Consider the following 8,424-nt stretch of genomic DNA (forward strand, 5'->3'; position numbering starts at 1 on the left):
ACTTAAAAACTGCAGAGACATTAGGAGATGGAAATTTAGCGTCAGAATAAAATGTTTGAACGTTATGATTTTTTGACAGAAACTCTCTGCACTGTTTTATCCAAATTTATTAACAATTTATAATTTAGCAACACATATCAGAATTTAACCCACACAAGATGTTTTAATCGTTTTTCTATAGAATTACATGGAAAAATGATAGATTCATAGTTTAACGTTTGTAACTGTTTAGACAGAAGGCGTTACCAACATTAATGAATGTTTCCATTGCATTGTGGTGGATTATCTTCTTGTGAAAAAACTTGAGGATAGTGGCATAGAATCTAAAAAGTAACCCAGTGTTTCACATTTTTCAACAATTTAAAGGTAGATCAGAAGGACATTGATTATTAACTCTTTCGCCGCCATTGACGAGATATCTCGTCAATCAAGAGAAAACGCTTCCCTGCCAATGACGAGTATTTCGGGCTTTCCGCAAGACCGCTATTATCCACCAGGTGGCGCCCTTCCGCAACTTTTTAAACCCAGAAGTATTGCCCTATGGCAAGCTGCTGCATGTCCGTGTCTGTTTTAAAAATCGCTCTGAATGGGATCTCTATGAAAAGTCTGTCACAAAAATGGAATAATCTCTGTTTTTTGCTCAAAATGTGGTGTTTTTGCAGAAACCTACTCATATTCAAAAGCTGATTACAAAAGAACTACTGAAGGTAGGATAAAACGTTTTTTTTTTTTGTTCTTTCATTTGGTATATTGTATGTTTAAATATTTAAAGAAGAACATTTTCTGGAAGGCATTAAACTTTTGTGAAAATCATGAAAAACGCTGGCGCTGGCTGGCAACTTAAAAAAAAAACGCTGGCGGCGAAAGAGTTAAATAAGATTCATTAAAAACTATTAAAAAATGTATCTTTTTGTATTTTTGAATGGTCACTTATGGAGTCTTATTATGAGCAATAGTAATAATGATGCTGTCTAAGTAAACATCACTAATATCCATGTTGTGTAATTTGTTCTTCTGTTGACTGTTGTATTTGTGCTCTGTGTGTATTTGTATACAGAGAAGAAACTACTAATACAACAGATCAATAACTTAACCAAAGAAAGAGATGACTTAATGAATGAAAGAGAAGAACTGAAGAGATGTCTTACTGAACAAGGTAATCTCATGTTTACTCTTCCTTAAAGGTTCTGTGAATCAGCCGCTTTTATTGTTTTTTACATTTGTATATTATTTGTCTGTCTACTTATGATGATTACATGGTTTTTACATTCAAAAACATCAAAAGCAATAAGTAACAAGGCTATTTTGTACTCTGGTTTTGAGGCTTGCTTGAGAATCACTGTTTTGATGGGCGGGACACATTGAAGAATTTGAAGTAAACGCACAATGTAAGGAATATGAAGTAACACTTTAGAATACTGTTTCATACCTAATAGGTAGTTACACAGGAACTAATGCAGAACTAATGGTTAATAAGAAAGAGTGATTAACTAATTCCAGGGGCGAACGCTGGCCTTACTATACAGAGCTGTAGTTCACAGAGAAGCTAGGAAAAATCGGGTTCAAAATCGACTCCGATAATCTATGCGATTTTGCCTAGCTTCTTGGTGAACTCGGAAACACGAATGAGAATCGCAGGCGATTTTTTGCACAGCCCTAAATCCTGGTCACTTTTACCTCCAATCTGTGTGAGCTTTCTAAAACCTTTATTTAGGCTTTTTTGTACCATAACGTTGTTGTTGACATTATGGGCCCTATTTTAACGATCTGAAACGCAAGTGCGAAGCGCAAAGCGCATGTGACTTTGTGGGCGGATCTTAGGCGCTGTTGCTATTTTCCCGGCGGGAAAAAGAAGTATTGCGCCGGGCGCAAATCAATAAGGGGTTGGTCTGAAGTAGGTTCCTTATTCATAGGTGTGGTTTGGGCGTAACGTCAAATAAACCAATCAGAACGCTATCCAACATTCCCTTTAAACGCAAGGGCGCAAGTTCCATTGCGGGTTGCTATTATTATGATGGATTTACCAGGTGCACGCCAGGAGCGGTTCACAGCCGAGGAGACTGACGTTCTTGTAAGAGCAGTCAAAGACAGAGAAGTTGTTTTGTATGGGGATGGGAGAAACCCGCCCAAATCAGCGTCGGTTAAACAGGCGTGAGAGAAAATAGCCGCAATTGTCTCATCAGCTGCGCCAAGCACTACAATGATATCAGGAGACGGGGGGATCCCAAGCTTGCCAGCATAAATCGGGCACGCAGGGCACACAGGAGGACATCGCTGCGTCCACCCTCACCGCTGAAAGGGTTTGGGGGCTTTGAAATCAGACACAAGAAGAAACGCAAGCAAGGTCCAACCCCAAAGTACACTTACAAATCAAGTTCACATACATTAAGGTTTCTTATGAAAACATTTTAATTATTATTTAGATAAAATAAACGTAATACAGCCACACAACAAACTTATGAAAATATTTTCATCGTTATTTGCATGATAATTGTTTAACGCTGCCACACAAAATAAATAAAAACTATTACCACAAAGCTCACCACAATGATTTCCCTTATCTCATGTATTAATATTTTTATTGTAACAATTTATGATTTAATGATTTCCCTTATCTTATATTTTTTATTATAACAATTAATGATTTGCAAAAATAACTGTTGCATCTGTGTAGATTAGATAAGCAATGCGCATTGTGCACGCTATAAATTATGGTCAAGCATGCGCCCTTAAAATAGAATAATGAACTACGCGCAACTAGCCACTGACTTTAGACTAGTTTTTTTTATTATTAGCGCAATAGTTTTTTTGAAAATGCAAAATAGAATAAGAGATGGTTTGCGCCGGAGCACGCCTCCTTTTTTGCGCTGAACCGCCCAGGGAGGGCAAGTTCATTCGCTAGTTTGCCGACGTGCGTCTGTGGAGGGAAAAACCCGCTGTGCGCCGGTGCAAAATACGAAATGATACATGAGTCACTGACAAAGTCAATTGCGCTGGGTGCAAGATAGGGCCCCATATATGGTATATACATTACACACCATGTGTATGGCTGTATAAAATGCTGTGTATAAAGTGTCCTAAATTTGATCGTATGATCATTCCTATAATATTTCTTAGAAATTATAGGTAAGAAGGGTAACATTCTACTCTTGGGCCAACATTTTCCAGACATGTGTGCAGTCCTGCTATAACAGAATGAGTGTGCCGTTCCCCTAAAATTATGACCATAGTACTACACTGAAAAAAAATGATTCATTGAATTTAATACATTTTTTAAGGTAAGTGGTTGCAATCAATTTGTTTAAGCTACATTTAAACAAAAAAGATTAGTAAAGTAAAATAAAATATAACACTTTTGTTTAAATGTGGCTTAAGTGGATTGATTGCAACCACTTACCTTAAAAAATTTATTAAACTCAATGAATCATTTTTTTCAGTGTATGAGCTCACTGTGAGCGTAGAACGACTTCACATCCTGACTATAGTATGAGCACACAATGAGTGTACCGTGACCCATACTTTGGTCACAATGTGAGGTTATGGTACACTCAAAGTGTGCTTATCATGGTCACTCATTTTGCACCCATACTATGAACTCAACATTCTGAATTCACAATGAGCTCACATATAGCTCACACTGTGATTATCAAAGTATGAGAAGGGTGTGATGTCACTGTGATCCTCCAGTATCCACCTTTTCCTAGTGAGGTATAGGAGGTAGAATGCCTTACTTGTGTTGTATTGCCTCCTTTTAACCTGCTCAACATTTTAAAATCACAATGAGCTCACATATAGCTCACACTGTGAATTATCACAGTATGAGAATGGTGATCTCACTACAAGTGATCTCACTTGTAGACTGACAGCTGATCAGATAGCTCTGTTGAGCTTATTTTTTAATATCAGTAGGCATTGACTGAATGACGCCATTCCATAAGCAAACATTAAAATAATTGAACTTACATCAGTATGCGAGCTGTGACTAAGGTCAGCGCTGTTTGAGTGGTGAAACTTGGGTGGTAAAGCTCACCCTATGCTACCCCTTTGGCCACGCCACTGTTGAAGACAGAAACCATTAGGCTGGCTGAATCAGCGATTACTGACAGGACGTGGCACTTCAGGCGTCAATCAGATTTCAACTGGGGTCAGTGCCCCTCTGGCCCCACCCCTAGATTCACCAGTGGATAAAGCCAAATTTGAGGAAAATCACATTGCTTCAGTGTCATTGTTGATAATTCCAGCAAAAAGATTTTAATTGCACCCAACAACCATAATTAAAGGCAGAGCCCATGATGTTTGAAAGCCAATGTTGATATTTGAAATCACCTAAACAAACACGCCCCTACCCCAATAGAATCTGGACCTTCTGTTGATAGACCCGCCCCACACATACGCAACCCGGCATTTGATTTGATTTGATTGGCTATAAGTGTGTTTTGGTAGTCGGCCCGTCTCCTTTTCCAACGCGTTTTTCAAACATCGTGGACTCCGCCTTTAATATACAACTGCACTAATGTAATTATTTAACGTTGACATTTGCCACGTTATTAAAATGCAGTCATCTGATGTGGTGTTTGATTTTAATGAAAATTACATTAGATCAGCGTAATAAAGTCACATTTTAGAAAATCACATTGGTACAATGTAATAATTTTACATGGATATTTGTACAATTTAAAATATAAAAACGGATTAGGCATTTTTTGAGTGTATACAATCATGATTCCTTATAAAAAAAATAATAGTAATTTTCTAAGTCTTAATAATAAAGAATCTAAGCAACTATTCTAATTATTTATGTTCTCCACACTGATCACAAATCATTAAAATCGGTTGAGAAAAATAAAAGTTATTGTGTTTTGTATCTAAAAAAGTCGCAGCTCCTCATTTATTTGCTCTTGCCACTGCCAATATGGTGGCGCCCTGACCTATCACAGCCGCTGACCAAACTGGCCAATGAGCAGTCTAGGTATTTCTTATATGTCTATGGGCTGAACACTTTGTGATTTTAAATAGTTCTTTGTAATATTTGCATGTTGTCACTCTGTATGAACATGATCTCAGCTAAGAGTCATGTCATTCTGTTTGATTTCAGCTGTAACGCAATACAAAAATAAAGACTTATGACAGACTTATATAAGAATAAAATGGACTCACACAAGAAACACTAAATGCATTGTCCCAGAATCCACCCCTCTCTGTGTTATTATTGAAACAACACATTTTGTGTTACTTTTAACACAACTTGTGTTCTATTTTAACACAAAATCAACACAAAATGACACATAATGTGTTAAAAGCTTAACACAAGAAGATGTGTAAAAAATTAACACATCTTCTCTAAGAGTGCAGCTTTACAGGAAAAGTTTGCTCCTCAATGTTGGGATTCTCTATTGCCAGATGAAGCAGTGCTTAATTTTTATGACCTGTAGGCTATGATCTTTATTTTGTTTACGTTATTCCGAGTCACTTTACATCCTAAATTTATACTTGGATGCATATTGCAGACCTTCTGTCTGCTTTTTTTTCAAAAAATTAACACACATTTTTTCCAGAAATGATTATTTCACGATAATCATTTTTAGTGCAGTGGGAGTGCTTTGATGATGTCAGACATAAGGGGGCAGGTTTTGCAAAGGGTCAATTGAGCTACAAGAATATAAATGGTGTCTTATCCTCAGTTAAAGGAGGATAGTTTCAGCATTGTGTATATTTCAGCACTGACAAAGTTAATATCTGAACTGTGGTTTTAACAGATTTGCGCACTGATAACTTTAAATGGATTTACTACAACTTCAGTTTTTATTACATTTCATCTGAGGTGAGAAGCTGGAGTGACAGCAGACGAGACTGTGAAGAGAGAGGAGCAAATCTGCTGATTATAAACAACAAAGAGGAACAAGTAAGTGATGAAAAATGAAATTAAATGTTTGTGTATGTGAACATTCATTGATATCAGTATTTATGTGTAATTTGTCACTTTTTGATTATGACAGGAGTTTCTGAAGAAGGCTACAGATATTAAATTTTATTATTGGATTGGTCCGAGTTTCTGGATGTATGGATACCCGAGACCTTACAATCATAGCTGTTCTGTAATATCTTCAACAGGGTGGGGTGATTATTCATGTGATAAGAATTACAGATGGATCTGTGAGAAGAGAATTTTACAGTGAAATAAACTCATAAGGTGATACACCAGCATCAGTTTGTTTAGTAATTGTGTTTATTAATTTTGTTTGTTGTTATACAATAAATTATTGTAAAGTAGTATACTGTAAGCCCTAATTTATATGTAAGGATTATGTTAGGTCAATTATTCTGCTTATACTACGGTTACCACACCTCAAGAAAATACATACAATTGATCATATATATTTTGTAGGTTTCATCTGATTTAGCAGAATTAATAATAACAATTAACTGATTAATTCGTCCAGCGAATATACCCATAATTGTACATTAATTCTAAGAAACGTTGAGCTTGAGGTAGCATTATCAAAGATAAAATTACTTTAAATTATAAGTCATATAATTAAAATATCATACAAAAAGTTAAATATATCACATGATATATTTAAAGGAATTCATCCGTTTTTTGTACTTAAATCGCTATTGTAAGTACGACTATTTCTTCTGCGTCTTATCCAACGGCTCTTTTGCTTGCTCCAAAACGTCATTTTAAAGCTGGCAATAGAAACTTGAGCCATTAATAGCATTCTAATGCAGTTAAAAATGAAGTTATTAGAAAGAGAGAGCGATAGAGACACAGAGAGAAGAAAAAGAGAGAAAGAGAGGGTGAGCGAGAGAGAGAGAGAGAGAGAGAGAGGGCGAGCAAGAGAGATTATGTGAACGAGGCTACCTCTGTGGGTCTCTAAACAGCGCTGTTATTGCCTTGGAAAATCATCTGTCATAGCAGACACCTTTAGTGTATAAACATATAACCTTCCGATAGAGAAATTCACTTTTCAGTACTTCTGAAGATAATACAGACCCGACATAAGATTAAACAACAGTAATTAAAGTAATGTAGAATGGGAAATCAGTGAAACAAAATTTATATTGAAGGTGCTCAAAGCGAATTCACGCATTTTAGACCATAAAACATTTTTTGTTACATACAGCAAACATCTCCTATCTGCTTGCTGCCTGACCGCTGATCAAACTGTAAAAAACGCGATCTCTGTAGAAAGCACAGGCTCCATAAACTGCAATAAAAACACAGTGGCCAAACCTACCATCACGAAACATAACAAAGTGTTCCAGCCAATAAATGACAAGAAGGATTTGGGGGTGGGGATTAGGCGCGTTCATGAAAGCACGTAAGGGAGGGGGAGGAGTTTAGCCTGACGTTGTCATACTCAATTCTAGTCAGAATTTGAGTCTGATACCGCTCCATTGAGCTAAAATTATGAGGCGTGTCTCAACCGAAAAATGCCTCTGCACTCAATTGGATAGACATACGACCAATCAGAGCAACGGAGTGTGTGATGTTGAAATGGCGTCTTTAGCAGCCTGACCGAACTGCTAGTAATTTCGCTACAATGATACTAACATCATTGTAATTATACTAAGTCTGAGTTAGCGAAGGTACATCAACACCTACTATGTTTAATACATTTTGTTTATATCACAACATTAAGTATTTACTAAGTCATACAGTAAGACTTTCTCTTACCATTTGTACGTTAGGTGAACTTCATCCACGACGATAGCTATACGTTGGCTTGAAAAATATCGGAGCCTAGCATGTCCCTACACTTATTCAGCAATCACGATTCCAGGCTTCCGAAAAGAAGCTGGCAATGACTGCTAATTATATCCATCTCGTCGTGCACGCCGAGTTGCATCGCCGTGATACCCATTTCAGTTGCTTCTTTAACTTTGTCCTCCATAGCAAGGACGGCGAAAACATAAACAAATGCCTTGATCGCGTTTCTCTGTTCCTCTTTTTAAATCAATGCTCTGTCGATATCTTTTAGAACAGACTCAATGTCAGAATCTACACATCTGAATTCACCAGCGGCAGCCATTTCATTGTAAACAGATTGAACACACGCGCTCTTTGGTGACGTGGTTGATACGTTACTGTTGATCATCTGTCCATCATCGTATAAAGCCCGCCCTCACAATTTGATTCGTCGGCCGGTTTTGGTATTCGCATAGTAGCTCCTCAACAGTGAGTCCCCAGACCGATCTTCCCCTGTTTTTCAAATTGTGGTGGGCGGGGCTAAGATCGGCTGGCACCCATGCTAGGAGGAGTTAGCTACAACAACAAAAAGTAACGTTACACAGATTCGCTTAAGGCGCCTTTAAATAATAAATAAATAGAGACATCTCGCACCACAACATGAGCAGCAAATCCTTTTAAGGGGACATATCATGAAAATCTGACTTTTTCCATGTTTATGTGCTATAATTTGG

The 8,424-nt window shown here is 37.2% G+C and overlaps 1 long non-coding RNA gene across 1 annotated transcript; it reads left to right on the top strand.

Annotated features, from left to right (window-relative positions):
* Positions 1 to 238: 238 nt before the first annotated feature.
* On the top strand, positions 239 to 6,194 carry LOC141369192 (uncharacterized). Its single transcript, XR_012372769.1, has 3 exons — positions 239 to 707; positions 1,058 to 1,156; positions 5,757 to 6,194. It is a non-coding gene; the product is annotated as an uncharacterized lncRNA (long non-coding RNA).
* Positions 6,195 to 8,424: the final 2,230 nt, after the last annotated feature.

This window comes from Misgurnus anguillicaudatus, chromosome 12, assembly GCF_027580225.2.
Source record: "Misgurnus anguillicaudatus chromosome 12, ASM2758022v2, whole genome shotgun sequence".
In the NCBI taxonomy this organism is placed as follows: domain Eukaryota; kingdom Metazoa; phylum Chordata; class Actinopteri; order Cypriniformes; family Cobitidae; genus Misgurnus; species Misgurnus anguillicaudatus.